General features: G+C 47.1%; 1 pseudogene across 1 annotated transcript in view; it reads right to left on the bottom strand.

Moving 5' to 3' along the window:
• Window positions 1–373: 373 nt before the first annotated feature.
• The window catches only part of LOC309889515 (very low-density lipoprotein receptor-like), a 149,099-nt pseudogene continuing 132,218 nt past the window's right edge, over window positions 374–17,254 (bottom strand). Inside the window, exons 3-5 of the transcript in view lie at window positions 3,400–3,430; window positions 942–1,062; window positions 374–402 (exon numbers count right to left, since the gene is read on the bottom strand). The product of the transcript in view is annotated as a very low-density lipoprotein receptor-like (transcript). The remainder of the gene's footprint in view (window positions 403–941; window positions 1,063–3,399; window positions 3,431–17,254) is intronic.

Raw genomic sequence — 17,254 nt, 5'->3', positions numbered from 1 at the left:
GGTGTTCCCGTCTATTATGGCATAACCTGACTTTTGTTTCCCGTTTATTACCCTTGACGATCCATCTACAAATAATTTCTCCCCATCTGGTAATTCCTCTTCCTCCAAGTCTTCCCTTATTTTAATCTGGGATTCTATTAATCTGACACAGTCGTTTGTCAACTCTTCACTTGGCTCCCCATATAAAAATTGAGCTGGATTCTGTAGACTAGTTGTTTCGATTTCTAATTTGGGGGAATGTACTAGTATACCCTCATACTTCAATAATCTAGCACCAGTAATCCACTTATCTGCTTTTTGTTGTAACACCCCCCTTATATTATGAGGTGTATATACCTTTAATTCTCCCCCCAGGGTGACTTTCCCAGCTTCCTCAACTAGGAGGGCTGTAGCCACTATAGCCTGTAAGCAGGTGGGCCAACCTTTACTGACCGGGTCTAACAATTTTGAAAAGTAACCTATGGGCTTCTTCCTGTCTGCCCACTTTTGGGTTAAAACTCCAAACGCAGTTCCCTCTTCTGTGTTTACGAAAAGATAGAAGGGTTTCCGAGTATCGGGTAGGCTTAGCACCAGGGCATTTACTAAGTCTGTTTTTAAATCCTCGAAGCACTGTTCGTCTGTCCGGCTCCATTTTATTAGCCCGTCACCAATCAATTTCTGATATAGGAATTTTACCTTACTGCTATAGTTTTCAATCCACTGCCTACAGTAACCGAGCAATCCCAACAATTGCCTTACTTGTCTTTTACTCTTAGGTGCCTGGAGTGACAAGATGCCATTTACCCGTTCAGGATCTAATTTCTTAGTCCCCTTACTTAGCCAATGTCCCAGGTATTTTACCTCCTCTTCAGTGAACTGTAGTTTGGATTTGGATACTTTTAGTCCCTTTAAACTTAAAAAGTTCAGTAGTCTAATACTTTCTTCCCTTACAGCTTCCTGACCCTTCCCTGCTAACAACAGGTCATCTACATACTGCACCAGCATCACTTCTGGGTTCAGTTCGTAGGTACTTAATACCTGCTCCAGGGCCTGCCCGAACAAGTTCGGTGACTCCGTAAATCCCTGTGGAAACACGGAAACGGAAACACATTCCACCTTAACTGCTGTTTCCCATGGGTCTCTGGATCCTCCCATTCAAAGGCAAAGTAATTTCTGCATTCTTCCTTCAGGGGACAAGCCCAAAAGGCATCCTTTAAGTCTATAACACTGTATCATTTCAGTTCCGGGGAGAGCTTGCTCAACAATGTATACGGATTGGCTACCACTGGGAATCTGGTGAGTGTTCTCTTATTTACCTCTCTTAAATCCTGCACTAAATGATAGGAGCCATCCGACTTCTTAATGGGTAGTATAGGAGTGTTATGGGGTGACATGCAAGGTTCCAATAGTCCTTGTTTCAATAGTCTTTCAATTACCGGTTGTAACCCCTTTCTACCCTCTTGGGGCATTGGGTATTGTTTTACCCTTATGGGGATCTCAGGGTTCATGATAGTAATTTCAAAAGGAGTAATGTCCAGTTTCCCGACTGACTCAGGAGTATACCATACCTCAGGATTGATTTTTGCCTCATCTTCCACAGTGAGGGTGCACAATTTAATTGCTATTTCCTTGTTTCTTACTTCTAAGTTAATTCCCAGTTCAACCATCAGGTCCCTTCCTAATCGGTTATATTCCGCTTCAGGCACTAATAAGAAGGACCCTACCATACATCGAGATGGGGTTTCTATGTTTACTTCCTTTATTATGAGGACCTTAAAGGGCTCTCCTTTTGCTCCTATTACTTGCAATTTCTCCAGGAAAGGCAAGCATCCCCGGGGCACTGTCTGGACAGTAGATCTTTCTGCCCCGGAATCCACGAGGAACTCCATCTCTTGGTGCTGAGGACCCAATTTTAACTTTATCAAGGTCTCTGTTTTCCTATGGGTCCCCAGCAAATAAAGCCCCTGACCCCCCTAATCTTCCTTAAACATCTGCTCATCCTGCATGCGCTTCCTTCAAGTCCTCTTCATATGCCCTTTCTTCTGACAATAGAAACACTCAACCTGCCTCATGTCCCTCAAATCATTCTGACTCCTTTGGGGCCTTTCCCTAGGTTTTGAAACACCCGCTCCCCCTGTACGGGTTGGAGCTGCCTTTTGTCCTTCTTGGACTGCCGCCACCAAAATCCTTGCCTGTCTCTTCTGAGTCTCCTCTTCCCTTCCATAAACCTTCTGAGCCTCCCTCAATAATTAATCTAATCCCCTCCTACCAATCCTCCAACTTTTCTAATTTCCTCCTAATATCCACCCATGATTTTGCCACAAACTGAGTTTTCAACAGAGCCTGCTCTCTAGCCACTTGGTGGAGGTTTCATTCTTCCTTTGGTGTTCACTAAAGGCCTTATTAATGTTCTGCCCTCTGGGAACAGATTCCTTAATCCCTTGAACAATTATAGTGCGCAGATCTGCCATATGGGTTTTATGTTCAATATTCTGGTTGTCCCAGTTCGGCCGTTGTAATGGCCATTTGGTGTCTGCGCCAGGACCATGTTGGTGTTGCTGTTCCCAAACTCTCATACCTGACCTCCGAATCATTTCTCTCTCTTCCATTGTGAATAGTATACCTAGGATTGCCTGCAACTCTTCCCAGGTGTATACATTAGGACCCAGGAACTGGTCCAGCCTTTCAGACACTCCCAGGGGATCATCCAAAAGATTCCCCATTTCCTTCTTAAATTCTCTCACACCTCCTGAGCTCAGGGGAACCGAAACGAACCCCATTCCCGGCTGCAGGCCTCCCATTGCTATTTCCCTTAAAGGGTACAGTCCTCCTTTTAACCACTCCATCCTCCTGGTGTGACTCCTCGTCACTCTTATTTTCCTCGGGGGAGCTAGGAGGGTCCAAGTCTGGGTCTTGAATGGCCAGCAGGGGTGGGGGAGGAGAGATAGGATCCAGCGTTGGGGTGGATGGAAGAGGTGGGGGAGGTGGAATAGGATCTGGCGCTGGGGAGGGGGGCTCTCGTTTTTTTCTTAGAGTTCGTCTCCCTTAAGGTAAACATGTGGGTCCTGGTTTCTGATCTTATCCATAAACTGGCATACTCGCTTTCTTCTAAAATAAAAGGCTCCTTGGAATTTACATATATATTCAGAGCGTGACAAATCCAGTCCTCAAAGGACCCAAAAACAGGCCAGTATAGGTGGTCCCCTCTTATCTGTTTTCCACCCCACACCTGCATACAATAATGCACCACCTTTTCTTTACTTTTACCTCGTCTGGACGGCCAGTCACCCCAGTGAGCAATCATTAACCCTAAAGGACTGTCTGACGGTATATCGGGTAGCCCTATCTTAGGACCACCCATGGGGTCAGAAGGCTTGCTTTTCTTCTGCCCCATCTTCCGAGGTGCCTCCATAAACTTACACACACGCTCCCCTCGTTCATGGCCCACACCCTCACAGGCAATGGAAACCGCACTACAAGAGGGTCCGCACTTGCTTCTCTCCTCAGGAGCGTCTCAGTCAGTCGCACTTCGGGAAACCCACCCCGACCGAACGGAATTGTTTACCAATACTTACTCAATCCTGAGTCTTCACTCGGATCTTCATGCACAAAAATTATGGGGTACCGCAGGATTCGTTTGCCTGCTTACCCAAATTTAGGGTTCGGACGTACAGGATTTGGACTAGGGATCAGTCACCCGAGGGCCATCCAAAGATGGGGCACCCCCCTCGGGCTCGGATCTCAGACCAAATTGACCTGGATCCGAGTCACGGCACCAAGTTGTTATAAGTGTCAGTGACAAATTATAATTACCAATCCAAAGTATTATTTATCAGAACAGAATTTATTTAAGCAAGCGGTCAAGCAGGCAAAATAGCGCTGGGTGGCCGGGGAGTCTCCGCTCCACCAACAGCGCACCTTACCCCTGCCAGGGTCCCCTTTTATTGTCTAGTGGTCCCAGGTTGACGTGGCACATCCTGGTTTCTTCTGAGGGTGCACAACCAGTTGCTAGGGAGTCGTTACGGGCTCTCTGGTGGTCACGGAGATGAAGGTCATAGTCTTCCTCTGCATTGCGGGTTGATCGTCCTTTCCTTATTTGGGCATTTCAATTACTGCAATTGTTATCTTGCAGCAGGTAGTTATCACAATTGTCTGCTCAACAGGATGTGGCGGTTGGAGATAATCAAGTTACAGAGGTTAAACAGCTTATCCGGTTGTACTCGGTCTGGATGGAATGTTAACTTTCCCTGCAGCAGCCCATACAGTGCTGTACCCTGCACTTGCAGCTGGAACAGCAGTGTTATCACACCAGTGTTGTGTCTACCGCTGAGCAGTGCTGGCACAGCATCAGGACTTTCTCTAACCTTCCTAGAGGGTGGGCAAAAAGTGAGGAGAGAAACATCGCTAGGGTAGCTGACCTAAACCAATCAAAGGGATATCCCATACCATATGATGTCACACTCAGCAATAAAAAGTGGAAACAGGAAGAAGAGGGGAGGGGTGGGCTCTCATTGTGAAAATGTTGGTCCTCCTCCCGAACACCGGCTGTGTGCATTGAGGCCCTGCTTCAAGGACGTGGTCAATCATCGCTCATTTTTGGGAAGTAGAGAGTAATTTCTTTCCTCTGCACTTCCACATAGCCTTCATTTGTTTTATTTTTTTGTTTTCCTCCCTTTTTTTTTCTCCCTTTCCACCTCCCTTTTCCCCTTTCCCTTTTTATTTCCCCTTAGTTAAATTGTTTAGTTCATGGTAGTCTTTATTTAATTATTATAATTATTTAAATAATTTAATTTTTAATTAAATTATCCTTATCTCAACCTGTGAGTTGTTCTTTGCTTTACTTCTCCCCCTCCTCATCAAAGAGGTGGAGTGAGAGAGCGGTGGTGGTGTTTAGCTGCCCAGCACAGTAAAACCACCACAGTCGCCCAACGTGGGGCTCAAAGGGTTGAGATAACAATAGAATTGATTAAAACGTGTACAACTAACACACTTACTTGCTAGTAACCATGTTCAGTTTCCTGTTAATAATGGTTTGTTTGATCATATATCATGCAATCCGTGTCATGGTCTCCTTTCTCCTATATATCCGATCCGACAAAGTGCTACAATCTGTGTTCGTTTTTTTTTTTGAACTCACTGTGCTGCCAAGCACTGGCCTTGAGTTTAATCTGGCATTCAGGCTCTATGCTGTTATCATTTGGGTCTCATCGAAACTATCTTTCAGAGAATATTCAGAACTATACTGCCTTCCTGTCCTCATCTGGATACCAGTTTATTAAAAATATCAGGAATGGTACCTTTTCCTTCTTTCACAGTGGGCTAATTACAACAGTTTGGGAGTATTTTGAACATCCATGTGTAACCCATGTATTGCTATTTCTAATTCTGAATAACGGGTTTCATCTTCTCTCTGAGATTAGTTGATTGTTTAGAAAGCTTACTTGTGAATCTGTCTCGAAACAGTCTTGTGGCAAGTGGCAAGGTGTGTGGGAGGATATAGGCAGGTACCTGTCACGGGTGTCTCCTCCAATAGTTTTGAACTTCACCCCTGAGCAAGTGAAAAATACTAAAAACTTGGTGGAATGCTTGAGAGTTGTATGTCCTGACCCTGATAATGCCAGAGAACAACAGCTTGCAGCATTGTGCTGGGTCCTGGCTTACTCCTATAAAACACTGTTTAACATCATCCAGCACCTTGAAGAGAGGAAGGAAGTCTCTGAATCTGATGACCAGGTAACACATGCTGTGGCTGACCCAGAGGGCCAACCGACTATGGTATCAGTCCCCCCCATAGTCAAGTCAAAACAATGGAAATGGAGGTCAGCTCGTTTAGTAAGGGAAGAAGGCTCTCCTAAGAAGGAGGGAGAAGGGGAAATGGCAGGCACCTCTAAAGCAGAGTGTCCTGGTTTCAGTTAGAACAGAATTAATTTTCTTCCTAGTAGCTGGTGGAATGCTGTGTTTTGGCTTAGGATGAGAAGAGTGCTGATAACACCCCGATGTTTTAATTGTTGCAGAGCAGTGCTTATACCAAGCCAAGGACATCTCAGACTTTCGCTCTGTCCTGCCAACAGGCAGGCTGGGGGTGCAGTAAGAGCTGGGAGGGGACAGATCCAGGACAGGTGACCCAAACTAGCCAAAGGGGTATTCCATACCATCTGACGTCATGCTAAACAATATATAGGGGTGGCTAGCTGGGGGGAGGGGGCCGGACTGCTCGGGGTTAGGCTGGGCATCGGTCAGCGGGTGGTGAGCAATTTCATTGTGCATCACTTGTTTGTACATATTATTATTACTTTCCTATTATCACCATTGTATTATTATTATTATTATTATTATTGTTATTATTATTTTGTTATTATTATTTTCCTGTCTTATTAAACTGTCTTTATCTCAACTCACGGGCTTCACTTTCCATTTCTCTCCCCCGTCCCAGAGAGGGAGGGGGGAGGGTGAGCGAACGGCTGCGTGGTGTTTAGCTGCCGGCCGGGTTAAACCACGACACAGAGCCATCACAAAAACAGCAGGAAGAAGAGATGGAAATCATAAAGGAATCAGAAATCACTTGATCCTTATCCCTGAGTGAGTTGCGAGAAATACGAAAGGATTATGGTCGACGCCCAGGTGAACGCATCCTCACCTGGCTGCTTTGATGCTGGGATGCTGGGGCCAATAGCCTACAATTAGAAGGCAATGAATCCAAGCAGCTGGGATCCCTCTCTAGAGAAATGGTAATTGACAAAGTAATTGGGAGAGGAGCACAGGTCCTCAGCCTCTGGAGATGACTCCTGGCAGCTGTGAAAGAAAGATATCCCCAAAAGGAAGATATTGTATATCAAGTAGGCAAGTAGACCACTATGGATAAAGGTCTCCAGCATCTGCGGGAATTAGCTGTGCGGGAGATGATTTATAGTGATTTGGACAATGCCCAGACACCTCAATATCCCGATGAAGTCCAGTGCACAACATCCATCTGGTGTAAATTTGTGCGGAGTACACCATCAGCACATGCCAGTACACTGGCATTATTTAATTGGGATGAGGGGATGGGACCAACAGTGTATAATCTGTCCTGCCAGCTTCAAAAATATGAAGACAATATCTCTGCTCTGCTACAGTCCTGTGTCTCAGCTGTGGAGAAACGGTCTGAAAGACTTGACCAGCTCGTGGAACGAGCATATTCCCCATATTCCCCTTCATCTAGACGGAGTGATACTTCAGCCACTAAGAATCAGCATTTGTCTGCTCAAGAGAGAGAGTACCCAAGACGTACACCACGTGACACCTTGTGGTTTTATCTGCGTGACCATGGGGAAGATATGAGGAAATGGGATGGTGTACCTACTTCAACCCTAGCTGCTCGGGTACGTGAACTGAAAGGAAATACAGCAGCAAGAAGAGGGGCTCCTAAGAGAAATGCTGCTCCAGTTTCTATTGGGCAGTACCCCAGAGGCAGTAGAAGAGCTGATGTTATTCTTGACCCTGATGAAGGGACCTCTGCTTCTCATTTGCAAGAATTAAGTGGCAGACAAGAATACAATGCTCTAGTGGACACTGGCGCACAATGTACCTTAATGCCATCAGGCTACCAAGGGACAGAACTCATCTGTATCTCTGGAGTGACAGGGGGATCCCAATAACTATCTGTACTGGAAACTGAAGTGAGTCTAACTGGGAATGAGTGGCAAAAGCATCCCATTGTGACTGGCCCAGAGGCTCCGTGTATCCTTGGCATAGACTACCTCAAGAGAGGGTACTTCAAGGATCCAAAAGGATACCGGTGGGCTTTTGGCATAGCTGCTTTGAGCACAGAGAAGATTAGGCAGCTGTCTACCCTGCCTGGCCTTTCAGAAGACCCTTCTGTTGTAGGATTGCTGAAGGTTGAAGAACAACAGGTACCAATTGCTACCACAACGGTGCACCGACGGCAATATCGCACCAACCGAGACTCCCTGATTCCCATCCATGAGTTGGTTCACCGTCTGGAAAGTCAAGGAGTAATCAGCAAGACTCGCTCACCCTCTAATAGTCTTATATGGCCAGTGTGAAAGTCTAATGGCGATTGGAGGCTAACAGTGGACTATCGAGGCCTGAATGAAGTCACGCCACCATTGAGTGCTGCAGTGCCGGACATGCTAGAACTTCAGTACAAATTAGAGTCAAAGGCAGCCAAGTAGTATGCCACAATTGATATTGCTAATGCATTTTTCTCCATCCCTTTGGCAGCAGCATGCAGGCCACGGTTTGCTTTCACTTGGAGGGGAGACCAATACACCTGGAATCGGCTGCCCCAGGGGTGGAAATACAGCCCTACCATTTGCCGCGGACTGATCCAGTCTGCACTGGAGTAAGGGGGAGCTCCTGAGCACCTGCAGTACATCAATGACATCCTCGTGTGGAACAACACAGCAGAAGAAGTTTTTGAGAAAGGGAGGAAAATAATCCAAATTCTCCTGAAAGCTGGTTTTGCCATTAAACAGAGCAAGGTCAAGGGGCCTACACAGGAAATCCAGTTCTTGGGGGTAAAATGGCAGGGTGGACGTCGCCATATTCCAATGGATGTGATCAATAAAATAACAGCAATGTCTCCGCCAACTAGCAAAAAGGAAACGCAAGCTTTCCTAGGCCTTGTGGGATTCTGGAGAATGCATGTGCCTGGCTATAGTCAGCTTGTGAGTCCTTCGAGTGACTCGAAAAAGAAACTATTTTGAGTGGGGCCCTGAGCAACAACAGGACTTTGAACAAATCAAACAAGAAATAGCTCATGCAGTAGCCCTTGGGCCTGTCTGTACCGGACCAGCTGTGCAAAATATACTTTACACTGCAGCTGGGGAGCATGGCCTCACCTGGAGCCTTTGGCAGAAAACCCCAGGAGAAACTCGAGGTCGACCTCTGGGCTTCTGGAGCCGGGGCTATCGAGGATCAGAAGCCAATTACACCCCAACTGAAAAAGAGATACTCAAAGCATATGAGGGCGTTTGAGCTGCTTCAGAAGTTGTGGGTGCAGAAGCACAGCTCCTCTTGGCCCCACGGCTACCTGTGTTACATTGGATGTTCAAAGAGAAAATTCCCACTACACACCATGCAACTGATGCTACATGGAGTAAGTGGATAGCGTTAATTACACAGCGGGATCCAATGGGAAAACGTAATTGCCCAGGAATCCTGGAAGAGATTATGGTCTGGCCGGAAGGCAGAGATTTCGGAGTGCCAACAGAAGAGGTAACCCATGCTGAAGAGGCACCACCATACAATGAGTTGCCAGAAGACAGAAAGCAGTATGTGTTGTTTACTGATGGATCCTGTCGTGTGGTAGGGAGCCATCGGAAAAGGAAAGCTGCTGTGTGGAGTCCCACATGACAAGTTGTGGAGGCCATGGAAGGGGAAGGCGAGTCGAGTGAGTATGCAGAAGTAAAAGCCATGCAACTAGCCCTAGAGATTGCCGAAAGAGAAAAATGGCCAGTATTGTATCTCTACACTGACTCATGGATGGTGACAAATGCTCTGTGGGGGTGGTTACAGCAATGGAAAGAGAGCAACTGGCAGTGCAGAGGTAAACTTATCTGGGCTGCTACCCTGTGGCAAGATATTGCTGCCCGGGTAGAAAACCTGGATGTTAAAGTACGTCATGTGGATGCCCACATGCCCAAGAGTCGCACTACTGAAGAACATCAGAACAAGAAGAAGTGGATCGAGCTTCGAAAATTGAAGTGGCTCAGGTGGACCTAGACTGGGGACATAAGGGTGAGCTGTTTGTAGCTCGATGGGCCCATGAAACATCAGGACATCTGGGGAGGGATGCCACTTACAGATGGGCTCGTGATTTAGGGGTGGACTTGACCACTGAGGCCATCACACAGGTTACCCATGAGTGTGAGACCTGTGCTGCAATCAAGAAAGCCATGAAGGTAAAATCTCCCTGGAACAGGGGGAGATGGCTAGGGTTTCAATATGGTGAGGCCTGGCAAATTGACTATATTGGACCACTCCCACAAACCCACCAAGGCAAACGGTACATACTCACCATGGTAGAAGCAACTACTGGGTGGCTGGAAACATACCCCGTAAATCATGCCACAGCCTGAAACACTATCTTGGGCCTGGAAAGACAAGTATTGCAGCATCATGGTACACCAGAGAGAACTGAGTCTGACAATGGGAGTCATTTCCGAAACAATCTTGTTACCTCCTGGGCCAAGAGGCATGGTATTGAGTGGGTGTATCACATCCCTTATCACCCACAAGCCTCTGGGAAGGTTGAGAGGTACAATGGACTGTTAAAGACTATGTTACGAGCATTGGGTGCTGGGACGTGGAAACAATGGGACATAAATCTACCAGAAGCCACTGGTGAAGCAGGCTGTTCCTCTGCAGACTATGGAGTACCACAGTGGATCAGGGTTCCACGCTGCAGCACGTGGAGGAGACCACGGTGGAGCAGGTGGACCTGCACCGACAGAGGCTGCGGCCTATGGAGGACCCCCGCTGGAGCAGATTCCGGGCCAGACCTGTAGCCCGTGAAGAGGAGACCACGCAGGAGCAGGTGACCTCCTGCCTCCTGACAGCCTGCTTCACCATGGTCCTCATCACAGGCCACAAGGGACTTCTGCTCTAGTGCCTGGAGCACCTCTCCCCCCCTTTCTTCACTGACCTTGGCACCTGCAAGGCTGTTCCTTACTCCTCTCACTCTCTCAGCTGCTGAGTGGTGCAGCGTTTTTTTGTTTGTTTGTTTGTTTGTTTGCTTTGTTTTGTTTTGTTTTTCCTGTCTTAAATATGCTCTCACAGAGATGCAAACAACATCACTTATTGGCTTGGCTCTGGTCAGCAGTGGGGCCCTTACCAAACACGGGGCAGCTTCTAGATCCTTCTCACAGAAGCCACCCCTATGGCCCCTGCTACCAAAACCTTGCCACGTAAACCCACTACAGACAGTATTGAGGTGTTATTAGAAACTGTAATGGAACTGTATAAGCAGTTATGCCACTGATAACACGGGTGGCAATTTGTCTGTCTTCTGTTTACATTCTCAACTGTACCTGCACAGATTGCTCAGCAAAAACAGAGATTGTTCTGGCAATATGTTCTGGCAATAGTTCTTGAAATTATGACAGCCTAGCTTGATGCTCAGAGAACAGGAATTGGAGAACGTGGGATCAGAGCAAGGGCACACATAGGACGGGAGCAGGATATTTTCAATGGCTCACTGATTTGTTTGAAACAATGCATAGATGGTTACTGGGATTAGTCAAAGAGGGATTAAGGATTCTGTTTGTTATGGTGTTAATCATCACTGCGTGTTGTATTGTAATAAATGTGGTTAAAGTGTTACTTGCAAAACTGTTACATCGGGCTTGGTTTGCTCAAAAACAAAAAGGGGGATTTGTTGATGGATTTTTGAAACAGCAAGGAGGCCATGGCTTGCTGCAGCTGAGCAAACCAAGCTACCAGGACGACTATGAGAAGTTCCCACCACAGTGTTCCCACATCGCCCAATTGAGGAATTTAGAAAAATATTGTTGCCAGCAGCTGGTTTCAAGGACGGGATCTACGTGACTGCTAATCACAAGGGGGTTGTTTTCTTGCAGGTGGGGTTGTTTTCTTGCAGTTGTTTGTCTGAGTGCTTTTGACCAATAATCTTGTGTGAGACACTATCCACCCCTGTTAAGTTTGCTATAAAAGTCAGGCTATTCGGGCAATAAAATGGAGCATGATCTGACCATACTGGTGTCTGTCATGCTTTCGGCCGTGCTTCCTGCAACAACTTTCCACATTTTCATAAATTTTCTAACCCTTTTGCTGACATACGCTGGACCATCGTCCATCTTGATCTGCTGTGGCACTCTCATAATGGCAACATACACCATCAGATGTCTACACACAAGGTGTGCTTTTTCTCCCCTCCTGCGCCATTGCCGATATTAATCTTGAAAAAGTATCAATACTCACACACACATATCTTTTAGTACCAAATTCCAGCACATGCGTTACATCCATTTGCCATACCTCAAGTGCCTTGACACCCCATGGATAATTACCCAAACCTAACCCTGGTCCATGATGACTACAGGAAGGGCACGCTCTTACTATTCCTTTCGCCTCTGTCCAAGTAAATCTAAGCATTCTCCAAAGACCCTTTGCATTCTGATGGAACATTTCGTGCGACACTCACGCATGTGCAAAATCACTCTCAGGCCTCTTTGTGACTATACTCACCAACTTGTCTGCTTGTGAATTACCTTCTGCTAACCCAATCGAGAACTGATGACTATGCATACGGATAACACAGTGTCGTGGTTTAACCCGGCTGGCAGCTAAACACCACGCAGCCGTTCACTCACCCTCCCCTCTCCCTCTCTGGGACGGGGGAGAGAAATGGAAAGTGAAGCCCGTGAGTTGAGATAAAGACAGTTTAATAAGACAGGAAAATAATAATAACAAAATAATAATAACAATAACAATAATAATAATAATAATACAATGGTGATAATAGTACTACTACTAATAATATGTACAAACAAGTGATGCACAATGAAATTGCTCACCTCCCGCTGACCGATGCCCAGCCTAACCCCGAGCAGTCCGGCCCCCTCCCCCCGGCTACCCACCCCTATATATTGTTTAGCATGACGTCAGATGGTATGGAATACCCCTTTGGCTAGTTTGGGTCACCTGTCCTGGATCTGTCCCCTCCCAGCTCTTACTGCACCCCCAGCCTGCCTGTTGGCAGGGCAGAGCGAAAGTCTGAGGTGTCCTTGGCTTGATATAAGCACTGCTCTGCAACAATTAAAACATCGGGGTGTTATCAGCACTCTTCTCATCCTAAGCCAAAACACAGCATTCCACCAGCTACTAGGAAGAAAATTAATTCTGTTCTAACTGAAACCAGGACATCTATCCACCCCTTATTCCATACTATTTATGTCATGCTCAGGTTACACTCTTTTCCATACATTCTAATTAGTCACCTATAGTAGTGATAACATACAGTATTATATAGTAATTAACATGGTACAATTCAGTTCATGGGCTATTCTCACCCAGTATTAAATCTCCTTGAGGTACACACCGGACCTCTCCACTCTTTTGCATCACCCACCAAGTGTATCCAGGTCCCTGAGCGAAAACAATTCCACGAATAGGTTTGCCTTTTCCTGAGGCAGGAGTAGCCCAGACTGTTTTACCCAGCATATTTCTTACATGCACTACAGGAACTTTATCCCCTTCTACAGTACGTAACAGGTTTGATTGGGCAGGTCCAGCTCGGTTGGCAGATCCCCTAGTATTGACTAACCAGGTGGCCTTTGCCAAATGCGTATCCCAGTTGTTGAATGTCCCAGCGCCCATTGCTTTCAATGTAGTCTTTAACATTCCGTTGTATCGTTCAACTTTCCCGGAGGCTGGTGCATGATAGGGGATGTGATACACCCACTCAATACCATGTTCTTTGGCCCAAGTGTCTATAAGGTTGTTTCGGAAATGAGTTCCATTGTCTGACTCTATTCTTTCTGGGGTACCATGTCGCCATAGGACTTGCTTTTCAAGGCCCAGGATAGTGTTCCGGGCGGTGGCATGAGGCACAGGATATGTTTCCAGCCATCCGGTGGTTGCTTCCACCATTGTAAGTACGTGGCGCTTGCCATTGCGAGTTTGAGGGAGTGTGATATAATCAATCTGCCAGGCCTCTCCATATTTATATTTCAGCCATCGTCCTCCATACCAAAGAGGCTTTGACCGTTTGGCTTGCTTGATTGCAGCACATGTTTCACAGTCATGAATAACCTGTGCTATAGCGTCCATGGTCAGGTCCACCCCTCGATCACGAGCCCATCTGTATGTTGCATCTCTACCTTGATGGCCTGAGGTGTCATGGGCCCATCGGGCTATAAATAATTCACCTTTATGCTGCCAATCCAGGTCCACCTGAGCTACTTCAATCTTAGCAGCCTGATCCACCTGCTGGTTGTTTTGATGTTCTTCAGTAGCCCGATTCTTGGGCACATGAGCATCTACGTGGCGTACTTTCACAGCCAGGTTCTCTACCCGAGCAGCAATGTCTTGCCACAATGCAGCAGCCCAGATGGGTTTGCCCCTGCGCTGCCAGTTGTTTTGCTTCCATTGCTGTAACCATCCCCACAGGGCATTTGCTACCATCCATGAATCGGTGTAGAGATAGAGAACTGGCCACTTTTCTCGTTCAGCAATGTCTAAAGCCAGCTGAATGGCCTTCACTTCTGCAAACTGACTCGATTCACCTTCTCCCTCAGCAGCTTCTGCAACTCGTCGTGTAGGACTCCATACAGCAGCCTTCCATCTCCGATGCTTCCCCACAATACGACAGGACCCATCAGTGAACAGGGCATATTTCTTCTCATTCTCTGGTAACTGGTTGTACAGTGGGGCTTCTTCAGCACGACCCACCTCCTCCTCTGATGATATGCCAAAGTATTTGCCTTCTGGCCAGTCCATAATCACTTCCAATATTCCTGGGCAACTGGGGTTTCCTATTCGAGCCCGCTGAGTAATCAGTGCAACCCACTTGCTCCATGTAGCATCAGTTGCATGATGCGTAGAAGAGACCCTTCCCTTGAACATCCAGCCTTATAACGGCAATCGAGGTGCTAGGAGGAGCTGCGCTTCAGTACCGACCACCTCTGAAGCAGATCGAACTCCTTCATATGCTGCCAATATCTCCTTTTCAGTTGGAGTATAGCGGGCCTCAGATCCTCTGTATCCCCGACTACAAAACCCCAGGGGCCGACCTCGAGTTTCCCCAGGTTCTTTCTGCCAGAGGCTCCAGGTGGGGCCGTTCTCCCCGGCTGCAGTGTAGAGCACATTCTTTACATCTGGTCCTGTTCGAACTGGCCCAAGGGCTACTGCATGGACTATTTCCTGCTTGATTTGTTCAAAGGCTTGTCGTTGTTCAGGGCCCCATTCAAACTCATTCTTCTTACGGGTTACTTGGTAGAGCGGGTTTACAATCAGACTGTAATTTGGGATGTGCATTCTCCAAAACCCCACAACACCTAGGAAAGTCTGTGTTTCTTTTTTGTTAGTTGGTGGAGACATAGCTGTTATTTTGTTGATCACATCCATTGGGAATTGACGACGTCCATCTTGCCATTTTATTCCTAAAAACTGGATCTCTCGTGCAGGTCCTTTGACTTTATTTTGTTTTATGGCAAAACCGGCTTTCAGAAGGATTTGGACTATTTTCTTCCCTTTCTCGAAAACTTCCTCTGCTGTATCACCCCACACAATAATGTCATCGATGTACTGCAGGTGTTCAGGAGCTTCCCCCTGCTCCAGAGCAGACTGGATCAGCCCATGGCAAATGGTAGGGCTGTGTTTCCACCCCTGGGGCAGTCGATTCCAAGTATATTGGACTCCCCTCCAAGTGAAAGCAAACTGTGGCCTGCACTCTGCTGCTAGAGGGATGGAGAAAAATGCATTAGCGATATCAATTGTGGCGTACCACTTGGCTGACTTCGATTCAAGTTCGTACTGAAGTTCCAGCATGTCCGGCACTGCAGCACTAAGTGGTGGCGTCACTTCGTTCAGGCCACGATAGTCCACTGTTAGTCTCCACTCGCCATTAGACTTTCGCACTGGCCATATGGGACTATTGAAAGGTGAATGAGTCTTGCTGATCACTCCTTGGCTCTCCAATTGACGAATTAGCTTATGGATGGGAATCAGGGAGTCTCGGTTAGTGTGATATTGCCGCCAGTGCACAGTTGTGGTAGCGATTGGCACTTGCTGTTCTTCGACCCTCAGCAACCCCACAACAGAGGGGTCCTCTGAGAGACCAGGCAAGGTAGATAATTGTTTAATGCCCTCTGTCTTTAAGGCAGCTATACCAAAAGCCCACTGGAACCCTTTTGGGTCCTTGCAATATCCTCTTCTAAGATAGTCTATGCCAAGGATACATGGAGCATCCGGGCCAGTCACAATGCGGTGCTTTTCCCACTCATTCCCAGTCAGACTCACTTCAGCCTCCAATACAGTCAACTGCTGAGATCCCCCTGTCACTCCACAAATACAGATGGGCTCTGGTCCTTTATAGCTCGATGGCATTATAGTGCATTGTGCACCGGTGTCTACTAAAGCCTTATACTTCTGTGCGTCTGACGTGCCAGGCCATCGAATCCACACAGTCCAATAAACTCGATTGTCCCTTTCCTCCCCCTGGCTGGAGGCAGGGCCTCCCTAATCCTGGTCAGAATCTTCTTCGTTTCTGTGTTTGAAGGACTGTCTGCTGGAAGTTGGAGCAGCAAACTTTTCAGAGAACCCCTTTTTCCTGATTGTTTTCTTTTGCAACTCACATACCCGTGCCTCTAGGGTCGCGGCAGATTTTCCATCCCATTTTCTCATGTCCTCTCCATGGTCTCGTAAGTAAAACCACAGGGTGGCACGGGGTGAGTACCCACCATATCGTCTTCCTTGTGTGGATGAACGACTACCCCTGATAGCTGAGACACTGCTTTGTACAGGTACGGAGGAGAATAATCTCTCTTCAAGTTGGTGAACCTTTTCAGAAAGTTTCTCCACAGTGTTCTCTTTTGGTCGGTGGACACTGGTTGGTTCAGGTGGGGATGAAGATAGATTCTCTTTAAGTTGGTGGAACTCTTCAGAAAGTTTCTCCACAGCTGAGACGCAGGCCTGTAAGGAAGAAGAGAGACTTTCTTCGTACTGCCGGAGTTGTTTAGCCACTTCATCCACTGTGGGTTCCTCATCCTCTTTCCTGGCCATTATTGCCAATGAGCTGGCATATGATGATGGTGCACTCCGTACAAACTTCCGCCACATGGGTCGTGTACACCTGACTTCATCTGGATCTTTGGATGTTGGTCTGAGGTCTGGATCCTCATAAATCACTTCCCGTACGGCTAATTCCCTCAGGTACTGGATTCCCTTCTCCATAGTGGTCCACTTGCCTGGTAGACATAAAAGTTCTTCCTTGAAGGGATACCTTTCCCTCACAGCTGAGAGGAGACGCCTCCAGAGGCTGTGAGATTGTGCTCCATCTGCAATTGCTTTGTCAATGCCTGCGTCTCTAGCAAGGGATCCCAGTCGCTTGGCTTCCCTGCCGTCTAATTCCACACAATTGGCTCCAGTGTCCCAGCATCGGAGCAGCCAGGTGACAGCTGCTCACCTATACAGCGACCAAAATCTTTTTGCACATCTCGTAACTCACGCTCGTTTAGGCTTCGGGTAGTTACTGTTGATTTTTCGGCATCCTCATCTTCCTCCTCCTGAACCCTTGATGGCCCAGCGTCAT

The sequence above is a fragment of the Aythya marila genome (assembly GCF_965140915.1).
Source record: "Aythya marila genome assembly, chromosome: W".
Lineage (NCBI taxonomy): Eukaryota > Metazoa > Chordata > Aves > Anseriformes > Anatidae > Aythya > Aythya marila.
Note: the sequence above shows the minus strand (reverse complement) of the source record. Positions and strands in the feature narration are given on the sequence as shown.